A 17,795-nucleotide genomic window follows, 5' to 3' on the forward strand; every position below is an offset into this window, starting at 1 on the left:
AAAAGTGGGTGTTCTATCATTTTCAGCTCTTTCTCTACCTTTTTGGAGTATATAGAGTTAATTCTAGAAGAAGGAACACATATTTTCCAAGTAATGAAGTGATTTCATCTTCAGTGTTTTGTTTGTATTAAGTAGATAGGTTTTTGTATCACTTTGTCTATATGTTTGTTACAAGAGACAGGGAAGAGGGAGAGATTGAGGTAGATGATATATAAAACTACAAGACGATTTTTGACATTTTTTTCTTCACTGGTGTAGGAGGGATAGATAGAGGAAGAGAGAGAGAGAGAGAGAGAGAGAGAGAGAGATTATTTCGAACTGCTATGTTGTTTTCTATTTGAGGGGATGAGTGAGGGAGAGAGAGACATAAAATAGTCGTTTTTTTCTTCATTAGTATAGGAGGGATAGATATAGGAAGGGCAAGAGAGAAAGAGAGAGAGAGAGAGAGATTATATTTGAAACTGCTGTGTTTTTTTATCTGTTTGAGGGGATGAGTGAGGGAGAGAGATAGAAAATAATTGTTTTCTTTTTTTTAGTATAGGACGGGGTAGATAGAAGAAGGGAAAAGAGAGATAGAGATTATATTTCGAACTGCTATGTTTTCTTTTGTTGAGGGGATGATTGAGGGAGAGAGACAGAGATTGTATTTCAAACTATTAGGTTTTAGAAGTATTTGAGAAAGAAGGAAGAAAAAGAGATGCTAATCAAAGAGTTTTGAAAGGGAGAGAGAGAGTGATATGATATTGATAATGTTTTCTTTCTTTGTGGAGAAACAGAGCAGGAAGAGAGCATATCATAACTAAGTATTTCAAAAAAATTTAATGTTTGTTTGTGTGAGGGGTACCTTGGAAGACAGACCGAGAGAGAGAAGTATTCTATGTTTTTTGTAATAATATTTTGCTTGTTTTTGTGAGAGGTTTAGTTAAAGGAGAGAGGGAAGGAGGGGGAGGGGGGGGGAGAGAGAGAGAGAGAGAGAGAGAGAGAGAGAGAGAGAGAGAGACTTGCAAAAAAAGAGAAAGAGAGGGATAGAGAAAGAGAGAATAGAAGACATAAATTTGGAGGGTCTTTGGAAGTAGAAAGAGCTAATTTTAATCATATGGTATAGGGGCAGAAACTACGGAAGTAGAAAATGATAGATACAGAAGTAGTTTACAGTCTATTGTATTGAAGAATGTTAAGGATGAGCATGGGGAATGGATTCCTTACCTCTACAGGAAATATTCTTGGATCACAATGCAACCCACTAATCGTGGGTGCTACAAAGTGGGTCAGAAGGATGCAATGGACATCTCCAAACATTGGAAGGGAACGACCTTAGATTTTGAAATTTCTCCTAGCAGTAACACTGTGACATAGGTATATCAGTATGTCTTTACCCATGCAAACATATATGTGCATCCGAATGTAGGACTTCCATATCGTAGGCCCAATTGTAAGTTTTTCAAAGTGTACTAGTACTTCATTTTCTTTTTAGAGTATTTGCATTTATTTAGGGACGTTGACACTATTGTCTTATGCCTTGTATTTGTTTTACAAACTTATATCCCTCTACTTACAAAGAGTGGGAGCCTGTAGCATGCATAACAAGGGTGTTGTATGTCCTCCATGTTGAGATCAGGAGTCTTCAATATGAAGGTCACACACCATCAGAATTAAAAAAGGACGGGATCTTCTTCTATGACTCTAATTTTTATTGTGCCAGATGAAGAAGGATAGTATGGTAGATTAGAATCTCTTCTCTTTCCCTCTTTTAATAGTCCAAAATGGCCGCTTCCAAGCATGGAGATAAGTGAATCATATAGAAATAGAATGTTTAATGATGTGAGAAATGCTATGAAGCCAACTACTGGTCGAAGAAATGCTAGGTTGAGCTGGTTTCTTCCATTTCCATGCTTTGTTAATTTCTTTGCAAGTTGTAGGCAATTAAGGAAAACAAAGATTACTTACACTTGCAAGAGCTTAGAAATGGACTGGTTATCTGAGCTATTTGACAATGGACAGACAACAAAAACATGTCATGCCAAAGATTTAGTACAGTGTCGATTGAACACTTCAAATGTGACATTTCGGTGAGCAAATCTTACAATTCTTGATTGTATAAAAAATGATTAGAATGCTATGTATTAATAGATCCCAAATTTTGCAGGTTTTTCATTGGAAGGCAAAATCTCTACATGACTTTCACATATAGAAAGTTTAGATGGAAGAACCTTCAATGGGAAGTAATGGATAATGATCTGTGCGATGGGACTCATAGTCCTATTGTCAAGGTATCAAATTTTCGGCAAGGACATCCTGATCTAATGTTGGAATTGGAAGAGCAGTGGACCATGCGATTTATCAGGGAAGAATTGTAGTTGGCAACAGCAAGCCCTCCCCAAGACTATTATTTTAGACTTGATAATCTTGCAAAGTTAGATATAGGGATGAGACAAGTATCCTTTGTAAGAATTGTTACCCCCCCCATACTCTAGAGATAGTAGAGACATGATGGTAGGTATTTCATATGATATCCAGTTTCTTGGATCCTTAGTGCTTCAACAATGCACTTGGCAATGAGGCATTGTTACATGTATGAACACAAATCATATATAATACAAAGTGTTGTTTCATTTATTGTTAAGATTTTTTAATTAAGTATGCACCTCTTTGATTGATGGCTCTCTATGGTCTATGAATGATAAAGCGATAAATATTTGTAATTTTAAATTTGTGTGGGTATTTATATATCTATATTGTGCAAGACATAGAGTGTGTGAGAGAGATAGATAGCAATTAGAGCATGCAAGAGAGACTGAGAGAGAGAGAGAGAGAGAGAGAGAGAGAAGTTAAGAGTACAATAAGCGACACAAATAATTCACCTGGCCATGAGACAAAGTTAGCTGTATGAATAGAGAGAGAGAGAGAGAGAGAGAGCAGTTAGGGACACAAAGGGAGGGAAAGAGATAGAGGGAGGGGGAGGGATATAAAGGGAGACAAAGAGAGTTAAGATTGCATTTATTCATTTGCACCTCTAAGTTGAGAAAGAGAAAAATACAAAAGTTAATTAAGGTCTTTGAGAGACTAAGAGATTGAAAAAAACCCTAGATACAGCTGATCCAAAGGGTGGATCCGCAAACAAAATACAAAAAGTGTATACATAAAATCAATGTCCATGACAATGGAGATGGGGATAGAAAGAGGGAGATGGAGAGTGGGATAGAGAGAGAGAGAGAGAGAGAGAGGTATAGAATGGGAAGAGTGAATGAGTTAAGATTGTATTTATTCATTTGCACTTCTAAGTTGAGAAAGAGAAAAATAAGAAAGTTAATTAAGGTCTTTGAGAGACTATGAGATTGAAAAAAAACACAGATACAACTGATCCAAAGGGTGGAGCCACTAACAAAATACAAAAAGTGTATATGTAAAATCAATGTCCATGACATAGATAGCTAAGGGCAACATGGAAACATGATAGTCATCGGGTGTCACAAAGAGAGAGAGAGAGAGAGAGAGAGAGAGAGAGAGCAAATAGGGACACAAAGGGAGGGAAAGAGATAGAGAGACAAAGAGATAGCAAAGGAGAGGAGGGGAGCAAGAGAGAGAGACAAAGAGAGAGAGAGCAATGAGGGACACAAAGGAAGGGAAAGAAAGAAAGATATATTAACATCCTCGGAAGACCTTGTGGGTCTATGAGAGAGAGAGAGAGAGAGAGAGAGAGAGAGAGAGGGAGAGACTGAGAGAGAGGAGAGTGAGATAGCTAAGGGGAGAGAGAGAGAGAGAGAGAGAGAGAGAGAGAGAGACTTTCCAAAGAAAAAACAATAAATATAAAAATATTGTAATGAAGAGCATTTTTAAGGGCAATGCCCATTTATATAGTACAATTCTAAGGTCATTTTCACATTTTCAATTTCCCACTCTAGAGTAATCCCAACATGAAGTTCAAGACCAACCACAAAGGGAGTCCAATTGGACACTATAGTAGTGATGCACTTTGTGATGAGGCAGAAAGGTATGTAGCTTTGTGAGCTTCATCATGTGATTCAAAATCATTAGTATAATTCTAGGTTCCATTTTGGGAACAAAAATCATTGCTTTTTCTTCAACTGGTAGGGAATAAAAAATAGGCTTTAGGGCTTAGAGTAGAAAACCCAAGCAAATTTTATGATTTTAAACCCAAGACATCCTGCCATTGCCACTTGCCCCTAAATTTTTGGAAACAATTAGGGTTATGGTTTTGTAATTTAGGGAAAATTTTAAGTTCTAATCAAATTTGGGAGGCCACTAACACCCTAGCAACCATGTGCATCATTTTCAAGCCAAAAAACCCCTAGAAGTCCTAAGGATTTGGAAGTTAAAGATCCATTTCCCTAAGATGTTGAATCACACCTGAAGGAAATGCAACATGGTTGCTAGGGTGTCAGTGGCCTCCCAAATTTGATTTAGGAAATGAAAGGTAAGCCTCAGATGCATGCTGCAGGGCAAGCAAGGCATCTCTAGAAATATGCCAAGGAGCCTCCACAACTCCACGCCTATAAAACCAGGACATTGGGCTAAGGTTGAGGTCCTATATGACCTCGCGTACCACCCTTGCAAAGCTGGCCATCGGGATGAGCAAATTAATGGACTTCTAAATGTTTCTGATCTCTCGAAGTGCTTGTAAGAAAACAATACAACGTCTATGCTCAACAGATAATAGGATCTCGTATGCAAGAGAGAAAAGCTGATAGTATGGAGAATCAAAAATTTGATTACTGTAAAACTGATACAATAGATGGCGCTGCCTCCCAGCCGTGCGCTCCTGTGTGAGAAGCTTCGATGATGTGCTGGAAACAGTAGAGGACGGAGGCTGGATGCTAAGGAATCAGGGTTGCTATAGCCAGTGATGATGATGGGCTTCATAGGCTTGCTCTTATATAGCCACCAGTCGTAGTCGATTAGAACCACTTAGGAGTGACCCAATCGACCCAAAACGGCTGACTATAGGTCGGGGTCCCGAAATAGGCCACCGACCACAAGTTAGAACTGTGGCACAGAATAGAGCCATCCGGGATCATCTGGGGCTCCAAACGGGCCCCGCAGCCTGAGAGTGGGTTGCCCCGGGAAATGCTCCGTCTACCCTCAGTGCGGTCAGTCATGGGATGCCTTCTTACACTTGCATGTAACCTAGTTGGCAGTGTGCCAACTCTATCTAAAGCCATCGAGCCATCAGGCCACACATGGCCCCCATCTGGTGTCCAAACCAGGACCTATCGGATAACCGAGCTACTCAAATGCCTTCTCCTCATATGGGGGCTTACAAGTAGAGTTAGCTGGTTCCCACGTAGTTACATGAGAGTGGACCATTGATATCTAACACCCCCTCTCAATGTCCACCCACAAGTGAACTTACTTTTTTGGCCCAATGCCAAGTCGATGAAGATGCCTCTCTAGCAGGTCTCTTCCAAGAGCCTTCGTGAAGATGTCCGCAGCATTCTGTAGCCAGACAATATGCCAAGTCGACCTTTCCATCCATGATGAGCTTGCGTACAAAGTGATATTGAATCTCAATGTGTTTTGTGTGAGTGTGGAACACAGGGTTCTTTGCAATTGCCATGCAACTATGAATTGTCACATGATAACTACGTAGGCTTGTTTTGCACTACACCAAAATCCTCCTCAACCACACTACCTCACAAGAAGCAAAACATGTTGATTTGTACTCAGCTTCGGTAGAAGAAAGAGCAACTGTAGGTTGCTTCTTGTTGACCCATGACACATCTCTAGATCCAAGTGAGAAATAGTAACCTGTCATTGATCTCCTACTGTCCATGTCTCCTACCCAATCCGAGTCACAGAATTCAGTCAAGATGTTGCCCTTGGTATAGGTGATGCCATAATTAAGTGTGCCTTTGATGTATTTCAGCACCCGAATCCCTGCCCTCCAATGGTTCTCCCGAGGCTTATTGGAAACCTGCTTAGTACACAAGTCGCAAAACTGATGTCTGGCCGCGTGTTGCACAAGTAAATGAAACTGCCCACAAGCCTTCTATACTTTGCTTCGTCCAGCAGTGGTGATGAATCCTCGTTTGAGAGCTTCACGTCAACCTCCATAGGGGTGCCAACTAGTTGTCTTGCACTCAGCCATGCCAAGTCCCTTCAGTATCTCTCCAACATACTTTAGCTGTGAGATGAAGATCTGTTTTGGCTCTTACCAAACTTCAATCCCCAAATAGAAATGCATCAGTCCGAGGTCTGTCATTTCAAATGCTCTTCCTGGCAACTGCTTTGTCTGCGAGATCTTTTCTTCATGGTTCCCTGTTATGACAAGGTTGTCCACATAAAGGACCACGATCATACACCTGCCTCCTTCTCTGTAGATATACAAATTTGCATCAGATGGGCTCCTCCTGAACCCATTTGCAAAAAGTAGGCATCAATCCACTGGTACCATGCTCGTGGGGCCTATTTCAGCCTGTAAAGTGCCTTCTTCAGTTTAGAGACTTTACCTTCTGAACCGAGGATCACAAAACCTGGTGGTTGTTCCACGTATACCTCCTCCTTGACATCTCCATTCAGAAAGGCGGATTTTACATTCATCTGAAACACGGGCCAACTTTCCTATGCTGCTAAAGCCAAAACACTACGAATTATGGTTAGTTGAGCTATGGGAGCAAAAGTATCCTGATAATCAAAACCACGTACCTGTGCAAATCCTTTTGCCATGAGTTGAGCCTTATACTTATCCAACGTGCTCTCGGACTTATACTTGGTCTTGTACACCCACTTGGTGTCGATTGCCTTGTGTTTTGGTGGTCGATCCACAAGGTCCCAAGTGTTGTTCTTCATTATGGAGCCATACTCTGACTGCATAGCCTCCATCCACCTATCATCACCTTGTGCCTCTTCAAGACACTTGGGTTCTTCACCTCTGTCATCAAAGCGTACTTAACCAAGTGTTCCTGCGCCCTTCTTTGCTCCTCTAATCTCTTGGACCGGTGGTGTTCGGATGGTTCCTCCTCAATGGCTGGAGGTTCTCTGCCATCCAAAAGCTGCTTTACCCACTTCGGAATGGCCGTTGCCATTGTGGTTCTACAAGCTCTTCTTCCTCTTCTTTATCTTGAATCCTCCCAAGCACCGTTGGGGGAGTTCGGTCTGTTGCTCGTCTGTTGTTGGTGGTTGTACTAGATGGATATCCTGGTCCTGGTTGTCTGGGAAGGAAGCATCCTCCTCCAATTGATGCGGCTGTTCTGAGAAGACCACATCACGACTTACTATTACCTTCTTGGTAATAGGATTATATAGACGGTCACCCTTCGCCTCTTCACTGTAGACCAAGAAAATACACTTCCGGCTCTTCGGTTCCCATTTGGTCCTGTTAGCATCAGGAACATGCACAAAAAAGTCACATCCAAAGACTCTAAAATGTGCAACTGAAGGTTTCTTACCAGAAAAGGCCTGCAGTGGAGTCATTCCATTCACAGCCTTCGTGTAACTACGATTCAGAATGTAAACTACCATGTTACATGCTTCAGCCCAGAAAGTCTTTGGCAAAACTTTCCCTTTCATCATACTCCTGCCCATTTCGCAGATGACGCGCATCTTGCGCTCTGTTACTCCATTTTGCTGTGGTGTATATGGCGGGGGTTTCTGCTTCTTGATCCCGTGACTTTTGCAGTAACTTTCGAATTCACTTGATGTGAACTCACCACCTCTGTTTGATCTCAACTTCTTCACCTTCCTCCCCGTTTCTTTCTCAACCATTACATGCCATTCTTTGAACTTACTAAAAGCCTCATCTTTAGTCTTCAGGAAGTATATCCATATCCTTCTACTGTAGTCGTCGATCAGCTTCATGAAGTAGTAGGAGCCACCCAAAGCTTCCATCTCCATCTTTCCACAAAGGTCTGTGTGAATGAGCTCTAGAGCAGCCTTTGCCCTACTGGCCTCTTTAGGAAAGGGCTGCCGATGCTACTTGCCCATCATGCAAGCTTCACATACATCGAGCAGATTTGTAATTTCTGGTAGGTCTGTAATCATTCCACTTTTATGCATCTCCTTTAAAGAACTAAGGTTTAGATGACCAAACCTCTCATGCCACAGCTTAGTGTTTTTCACATCGGCTCGAGAACTGAAAGCTGAGAGTTTGTAGATGTTGCGTTGTGTACCTTTACCAATGACCTTCCCTTGAAGATCCAAAATCTGTGTGCCATTCTTATCGAAGTGAACTTTGAGGTCCCGATCCGTGATCGCAAAAACGGACAACAAGTTCCTCTTGATATCTGGCACATAAAGAACATCAGACGACTGTTTTACAAATCCATCTGGCAATCTTCTTCTGGCACTCATTCTACTTGTGTCCTGCCTTGTTGCAATAGAAGCACTTGATCTTCTTCTTTCTCTTTTTATCATAAGAAGAAGATGGGTCACCAGAGTCCTTACCCTTACCTCTCTTTGATCCAGCCAAGAAAGCCGAATCTTCTCCAGTCCTCGTCTTTTGACGCATCTCCTCCTCCAGAAGCATCACATTGAAATCCTCAAAGTTGAGGGGCGGATTTCTGTTCTGCGTATTCAGCATCGTAAAAAGACCATCGTACTTTGGTGGGAGAATCCATATGCACCTTCGTGCTAGATTCTCGTTGGTGATGGTGATGCCAATCGCAGTCATCTGATCGTGCAGATTCTTCACCCTGGTGATGAACTTCTCTGCCGTTTCTAACTTAGACAGTTTCTCATTCACGAGTTGAGTCTCCAGATTCTGAATCTGCGTCTGATTCGTGGTCTCGTATTGATTTTTCAAGACCGTCCATGCCTCCTCCGCTGTGGTGACATGTTGAATTAACGCCATGACAGAATCACTTACACTGCAGATAATAGAACACAGCGCATCTGCATTTATCCTTATCCATGTGAGAATCTCATCTGCAGTTGGTACTATCTGTTATCCTGCATTGGCTAGATTTGGTCTCGCAACTGGCTTCACGTCCACCCTAGTAGTAGTATCCCAAAGCTCATATGTGCTTAGGATGGTCTTCATCTTGAACTTTTAGAGTGGATAGTTAGTGCCGTCCAACTTTTCGCTTTTGCCGAACGGTGGGATTCGCAGTCTTGTGGGCTGGGCCATCTCTCACAATCTGCTCACAAACAGAAACACACTGCCAAATCTTCTTGCTAGAGCCCAAGCTCTGATACCATGTAAGAAAATAATACAACGTCTATGCTCAACAGATAACAGGATCTCATATGCAAGAGAGAAAAGCTGATAGTATGGAGAATCAAAAATTTGATTACTATAAAACTGATTGCAAAATGAAGTTTGTGTTGTAAGCATCCCATTCAACTCGTGATGATGATGGGCTTCACGGGCTTGCTCTTATATAGCCACTAGTCGTAGTCGGTTAGACCCAATTGGGAGACTGACCCAATCAACCCAAAATGGCCGACTAGAGGTCGGTCCCGAAATAGGACCCTAAACCCTCTTACATTAAATGAAGTACTAAATCCCACAAAAAATATGCACCAAAATTACATGTTTCTTATCTCCTACAGACCTACTGAGACTTCATCCTCTAGTTCTAATGAGATGAATACATTATAATATCAATGTGAAAGATGCTAGAGAAAAGGAAAATATAGATAATAAATGAGTATTTCTCCTAATGATCTTTTACTTTTTCTAAAACCACCCACAATCTTTAACATAAAATGAAACACTCAAACTCCATAAATGAGACCAAACTCCATGAATGAGACAAACTTACAACAAAATGAAATTCTAAAATTCAGGCTTCATCTTTGCATATATGTTTCAACATAACACCTATCTCCCTCACACAACTCTTCTACAACTTTAAAATACTAATAAAATCATAAATTTTAAAATTAGTATGAAAGACCCTTACAAGGTTGTATACATTTATCTCTAAATTAGCCATAAACTTTAAAGTTGTATACATTTATCTCCAAATTAGCCATAAACTTTATCACCAAATGAACCTTTCAATCCTACTAAAATGGCACAAAATCAAAACAGAATGAAAATCTAAATCTCATTTTATATCTATTTTCAACGTAGCATGTATATTCTTTACACAACTCTCCCACAACTCTATTTTCAACATCCCTCACACAACTCTCCCACAACTTTAAACATCCTACGATGAATATATTCTAAAATCAGAATGAAAAATGCTAAGGAAAAGGAAACTTATCAAATATACTTAGCCTACATGATAAGAGCATGCATAGGCTCACAAAACAACTCAAAAGCCTTTTAATAAAGGCAATTGAAATGCCTTTTTAAGAAAGAAATGAGACATACATTCCAAGGCTTAGTGAAGAGATACAACAATATGAGGAGCAAGAAAATGTAGGTTGAAATCCTCACAGTAGTTCAAACATCATGAGTGTTCTGATGCAAACGGAAAGTCAGGATTATTTTGATGTAGGAGGAACCTTATGAACACACCTCCTAGGTCAACCATGATTGTGTTAGAGTGAAAAGAGGGATACGTGAAGGAAACATACAAGGCAGTTACAAGTGAAGTTGAACTCCACAAGTACCTCTATTGATAGAGCTATTCTCATAACTACCACGAGATCCACATCTAAACATGATTTCTATGCATCTTAATCCCTTCAAAATTTTTGATTCACATGTCCCTCTTGCAATATAGCTCCATCACATTAGGAAAACTTAAGAGATTTCATACGACATGTTATGTAAAGATCTCATTGATCTCTTACAAACCAAAGCCACACACATACCTGCAAATGTCTAAAACCTTGGGTTAGTAAACCCTCTTCGAAATTGATAAATGGAAAGAAGAATGTATTGAATCAAAGAAATTGCACACAATCTAGATAGTAACATACGAAACAAACCCAACACTCAAGTGCATGCCTTACCAGTTTACAAACTCAGTGGCACACATCTTTTTTGCAGATAATCATTCCACATGTCAAAGAAATAAAAAACTGACAATGAACATAAGAATGGGACTCGGCAAAAGACATTTCCATCAGCACTTCAAAGCATCACAAATTATTTGGACTCAAAAAGGGCCCTGTAAGGGAGCCCTTGGGCTGGTGACATGGAAGAATAAGGTGAATAAAACCCAATAGAATATTGGCTGGTGGAGGGCAATAGAATATTGGGATAATAGTATACCCTTCGTAAGATGAATACTCAGCTATATTCTTTATTTTTATGGCAATGAGTTATGGTGGCATTGTAGCATTTGAAGAGGAATGTTTATCTCTAATCTGTATTTTCCTTTGACACTGTTTTATAATGTATTCTTTACATTAGTACCTCATAGTCTCTAAATTCTATATTAAAAAATTCATGTGATGAAAGTGCTTTACTAATTTCTTGGACCTACTAGCTGCACTTTCCCTTGCCCTTCTAATAAAGAGCTACAATAGTGCTTTTAAGCACTTCATTTTATTTTAACTTGCAAAAAAAATTCCCTAGTTCAGCAAAGGTTCAGAATATTGTTTAATCTTTATAAGGTGCCATTAATATTGTTAGGCACATTACGTTGTACCGAAATTACCAAAAAACATATTTGTTGAGAGTTTTTAAGTATAATGTGCTCTAGAATTTTAAATGTCAGGAAAGATAGAAAGATGTAAGGAAACATATATTCATCTATGGAGTGCATGAGGCTCCTCCTTTCTATTTGTTGAAGGTAGGTGTTTTGAATTGAGATTGTTATAACTGGCATTACTTTTCCAAGAATACATTCCAAATGTTGTATTTGTAGCATAGTTGCAATGATGTCTACATTTTTGCAAGAATTATTGTATGAAGCTTCTATTTTTATTATAAGAAACGGGTTTTGATTTGTTACTTTATCACATTACAGAGAAATAAATGGTTATATAAAACTTTGTGTATTGAAAATGATATCAACTAATAGCTCTCTTATTGAAACTAGAATATTTGTTGATTTGTTTTATAATTTTACAAATTATAGCACAATGTTGTGGATGAGAAAGACAATGTTGTGATGTCCAATGAGTACTCACCAGTGAGTGTGCTGAATACCATCCCTTCTCTGTTGCATGGCGTAGCTTCTCTATTATGATGTTCTTTTCCACCTCCTTTGAAGGGCTCTCCTAGTCATAGAGTGTTTGCAAGGATTTTGTTCATTCAAGATATTGACCTCACTATCAAGAATGGTGTGTGTGGGAGTTAAAGGTCATTGTGCCTTTACCCCAGTTATGCACAATACTCAAATACATATATAAATGAATGAAAAAGAAGATTAGGGTGTTCTGCACCCATCAAAAACTTGTGTGAATCTCTGTTTCTCTCTCTCCCTCTTCTATTCTGCTTCTGTTGAGAGCACTCTCAACTGGTATCAGGGCCTGGGTGATCTAGCTGAGCGTGCATGAATGCCTAGAAGCTCAGTAGCTCTATGGGAGGAGGGAGAAGCTCTGTGGGAAGCTTTGTGGGTGACTTTACTTCCATCCGAGTGCAGAGACCTTGAGGGAACCTTTGGAAAAGTCACTTTGGTTTTGCGAAGTGGTTTTGAGAGCCTGTTAAGTGTTTTCAAAGAAAAATTCAATTTTTTTAAGCTTTTCCTTGTTCTGTTTGAGACTCCGTATTGACTTTTAGAGGTAACCATTGCCTGCTTTTGGTGTCAATTTCACTTCAGGAGCTTGGAAACACCTTCATTCTTGAATTTGGGATCATTTCATTGGATTTCTAACTCACTGTGTCAGTTTCAACGTTTTTCTGCCCGGGTGTTGGAACTCAAGTTTAGAGCAACCATTTACAGATCTATCAGTTCCGGTGGATGCAGGAGGTCCTAAAACTTCTATGTTGCTCATCATTTTCACTTCGATGGAGTTTACAAACAGTTCAATTTCCAAAAACGTTTTTGAATCCTTGTATTGGACCTAGTGATTGGGACCACGGTTTCTAAAACCGTCTGTCCCATTGCGTTTCAGACGCCTAAAAACCCCTATCTATTAGTTCTTGTGTGATTCGGTGGAGTATTTTTAGACTTATAGATCTCTGTGTATTTGATTTCGTCTCTCTATTATGCATTTTTCATTCTAAGGTTTTGAAACCTTAGATTTATGCCACATGGCAGTGGATAAGTGTTGATTCCCATTTCTCACTCATCGGTTGGGATTTTGGAGTTCCAACAGAAGAGAAATATTTATAGATTGCCTTGCTGAGTCCGATTATGCAATGGTGCCCATGTTTTAAGGCATCTAAGGTTCTATTTTCAGTAGCGGTCATTGCCGTAGGACCATGATTTCTTGAGCATACCTTATGCAGATCACTCTGGTTATAGTTTGAGCCATGTGTGCACTCATTCATAGTGTGCATTGGGTTGTAGTGGATGATTTATAGGCCATTTGGATGCATTGTGATCCTTATTGGATGCACTGATACGCCCAGATTGCTTTGTGGGATGCTATTTTATGCTGAGGGACAACTTTGACACATTGCAGTTGATGCGCTAATAGTGTTATGCTCTCTTGGATGAGATATTGTTGATGCATATGCCCATGGATGGTGTTTATGCTTGAGCCATTTGGCACTTATTGGCATTTTGGATTGCCATTGCAGTTGGCATTTTCTTTTGGGCCAGATTTGCTCATATGGATGCATAGTACATGCACATGAGTCAACTGTATCTTTTGATGCTTTGAGCTTTGAGTTTTGGTAATATTTCACTCTATTGTGGCATACACATTTGGGTGCACCTGGTATTTGGTGTGATTCTCTCTTGCAAGCACTAGCATTTGGGATTTTGCTTTATTTGCATCATGGCATCCTCTTCCATGTCTGAAAAGGAGTTTTTCAGCATTAAAAATTTTGATGGGACAAACTTTTCTTTGTGGAAAGAACAGATAAGGGATGTGCTTATTCAAAAGAAGCAGATAAAACCCTTGCAAGGGATTGCACCTATGTCCACAGATGAATGGAATGAGTTGGATGCATTGGCAAAGTCTACCATTAGACTTCATCTTGGGGAGATAGTTTATTTCACAATAGTCACTGAAAAGACTACGGAAGCTTTATGGAAAAAGTTGTGTGCTACATATGAGAAAGAGACTACCTCAAACAAAGTCTATCTCATGAAGAGATTGTTTGAGCTACACATGAAGGAGGGAGTATCCATAGCTTTGCACTTGAATGAATTTAATATCATTTTCAGTCAGCTTCAAGCTCAAAAGCTGAATTTCGATGCAGAAATGAGAGCAATATTTCTCTTATGCTCATTATTGTCCTCATGGAATACTTTTCGTACTACTATCAATAACTCTACACCTGGTGGAGTATTAAACTTTGATGATGTGGTTGGTAGCTTGTTGGCCGAGGAGATTAGACGGAAGTCAATGGAAGGCAACAAGCAGGATGCAGCCTTAAATGTGCAAGGGGCAGATCACAGTCCAGGGGGACGTTTCAAGAAAGAGGGAAGTCCCATAGCAAGTCCAGGGCACGGAACATTGTGTGTCACTATTGTGGCAAGAAGGGCCACATGAAAAAGGATTGATACAAGCTTGAAAGAGAGAAAAAGGATAAGAAAAAAAATGCAAATTGGGGTGCAGAAAGAGAGTCCAAGAGGACAAAGGAAAAGTGAAGATTGACGAGATCAATGCAGTCACACATGATAGTGACAATGACATTCTCTTCATGTCTAGTTTATCTACAGAGTTGCTTACCACTTTAGATGATGCATATTCCCAAGATTGGATTTTGGATTTTGGTGCTTCATTCCATGTTACTCCCCATAAGGAATGGTTCTCCACTTATGACAATGGAAAGACAGGTTGTGTGCATCTTGGAAATGACTACGCATGTGACTTAGTGGGAGTAGGTGACAAAGTTTTCTTTTGCAAATGGGTTTGCATTTATTTTGAAAAATGTGAGACATGTGCCTAAGCTGACCAAGAGTCTCATTTCAACGGGTCAAGTACATGATGCTGGTTTTCAGACCATCTTTGGTTCTGGGAGTTGGAAAATTCAGAAGGGATCTATGCTTTTGGCCAGGGGTGCCAAGTGTGGGACTTTGTATCCCTTACATGTATCAGGGGTGTTTGATCATGTTGTTACAATAACCGAGTAGCCAAGCACTTCTTTATGGCATTGCCGATTGGGCCATATGAGCCAAAATGGGATGAAACTCTTATGCCATTTGGGTTATGTACTGCCTTTGAGTTTCTCTGATTTTAAATTTTGTGAGCATTGTCTCTATGGGAAGCAGACTAAATCAGCCCATAAAAGAAGGGGAAAGAAAGAGTTTGAAAAGCTTGATTTGGTGCATTCAGACATATGTGGTCCCATGCCTACACAGTCATTAGGTGGGGCTAAATATGTGTGGGTTAAAGGTCAGTGTGCCTTTACCCCAGTTATGTACAATACTCAAACACATATATAAATGAATGAAAAAGAAGATTAGGGTGGTTCTGCACCCACCAAACTTGTGTGGCTCTCTATCTCTCTCTCTTCTTCTTCCGTTCTTGCTTCCGTTGAGAGCACTCTCAACTGGTATCAGAGCCCAGGTGATCTAGCTGAGCGTGCGTGAATGCTTGAAGCTCAGCAGCTCTGTGGGAGGAAGGAGAAGCTCTGTGGGAAGCTTTGTGGGTGACTTTACTTGCATCCGAGTGTGTAGAGACCTTGGAGGAACCTTTGGAAAAGTCACTTTGGCTTTGCGAAGTGGTTTTGAGAGCCTGTTAAGAGTTTTCAAAGAAAAAGTCGTTTTTTGAGCTTTTCTCTGTTCCGTGCGATGACAGAGACTCCATATTGACTTGTAGAGGCAACTATTGCTTGCTTTTAGTGTCCACTTCACTTCAGGAGCTTGGAAACACCTTCATTCTTGAATCTGGGATCATTTCATTGGATTTCTGACTCACTGTGTCAGTTCCTGCGTTTTTTGCCTGGGTGTTGGAACTCAAGTTTGGAGCAACCATTTGCAGATCTGTCAGTTCCGGTGGACTCAAGAGTCCTAAAACTTCTATGTTGCTCATCATTCGCACTCTGGTGGAGTTTACAAACAGCTCTGTTTCAAAAAACGTTTTTCACTCCGTGTGTTGGACCCAGTGATTGAGACCACGGTTTCCAAAACCGTCTGTCCCATTGCGTTTCGGACGCCCAAAAACCCCTACCTATCAGTTCTTGCGCGATTCGGTGGAGGATTTTCAGAGTTATAGATCTCTGTGTATTCGATTTCGTCTCTCTGTTATGCATTTTTCATTCTAAGGTTTTGAAACCTTAGATTTATGCCACATGGCAGTGGATAAGTGTTGACTCCCATTTCTCACTCATCGGTTGGGATTTTGGAGTTCTGGCAGAAGAGAGATATTTGCAGATTTTCTTGCTGATTCCGTTTATGCAATGGCACCCATGTTTTGAGGCATCTCAGGTTCTATTTTCAGTAGCGCTCATTACCGTGGGACTATGATTTCTTGAGCATACCTTATGCAGATCACTCTGGTTGCAGTTTAAGCAGTGTGCGCTCATTCGTGGTATGCATTGGGTTGGAGTGGATGATTTATAGGCCATTTGGATGCATTGCGGTCCTTGTTGGATGCGCTGATAGGCCCAAATTGGCTTGTGGGATGCTATTTTTTATGGACGCTTTGCACATAGATGCTATTTTAAGCTGAGGGACAGCTTTGACACATTGTTGGTGATGCACTGATAGTGCTATGCTCTCTTGGATGAGATATTATTGATGCATATGCCAGTGGACGGTGTTTATGCTTGAGTCATTTGGCACTTATTGGCATTTTCTTTTGGGCCAGATTTGCTCATATGGATGCATAGTATATGCACATGAGTCAGATGCATCTTTTGATGCTTTGAGCTTTGAGTTTTGGTGACATTTCACTCTATTGTGGCATACACATTTGGGTGCACCTGGTATTTGGTGTGATTCTCTCTTGCAGGCACTAGCATTTGGGATTTTGCTTTATTTGCATAATGGCATCCTCTTCCATGTCTGAAAAGGAGTTTTTCAGCATTAAAAAGTTTGATGGGACAAACTTTTCTTTGTGGAAAGAACAAATAAGGGATGTGCTTATTCAAAAGAAGCAGATTAAACCCTTGGCAGGGATTGAAGCTAAGCCTGCAAATATGTCTGAGGATGATTGGAATGAGTTGGATGCATTAGCAAAGTCTACTATTAGACTTCATCTTGCAGAGTCAGTTTATTTCACAGTAGTAAATGAGCAGACTACGGAAGATTTGTGGAAGAAACTGTGTGCCACTTATGAGAAGGAAACTGCCTCTAATAAAGTTTACCTCATGAAGAGGTTGTTTGAGCTGCAGATGAAGGAAGGGGTCTCCATTGCTTCTCACTTGAATGAATTCAATATTATTTTCAGCCAGCTTCAGGCTCAAAAGATGAATTTTGATGCGAAGACCAAGGCAATATTTCTCTTATGTTCATTGCCATCCTCATGGGATACCTTCCGTACAGCTGTTAGTAACTCTGCACCTGGTGGAGTACTGAAATTTGATGATGTTAGTAACTCTGCACCTGGTGGAGTACTGAAATTTGATGATGTTGTGGGTAGCTTGTTGGCCGAGGAGATTAGACGGAAGTCTATGGATGGCAACAAGCAGGATGCAGCCTTAAATGTGCAAAGGGGCAGATCACAGTTCAAGGGGAAGTCCCAAGAACGAGGGAAGTCACGTAGCAAATCGAGGGCACGGAACATTGAGTGTTACCACTGTGGCAAGAAGGGCCATATGAAAAAGGATTGCTACAAGCTAAAAAGAGAGCAAAGGGATAAGAAAAAGAATGCAAATTGGGGTGCAAATCAAAAGGAAGAGAGTCCAAGGGAGGACAAAGGAAAAGTGAAGA

This window comes from Dipteris shenzhenensis, chromosome 2 (assembly GCF_047967505.1).
Source record: "Dipteris shenzhenensis isolate YYH24624 ecotype China chromosome 2, Dip_SZ_1.0, whole genome shotgun sequence".
NCBI lineage: Eukaryota > Viridiplantae > Streptophyta > Polypodiopsida > Gleicheniales > Dipteridaceae > Dipteris > Dipteris shenzhenensis.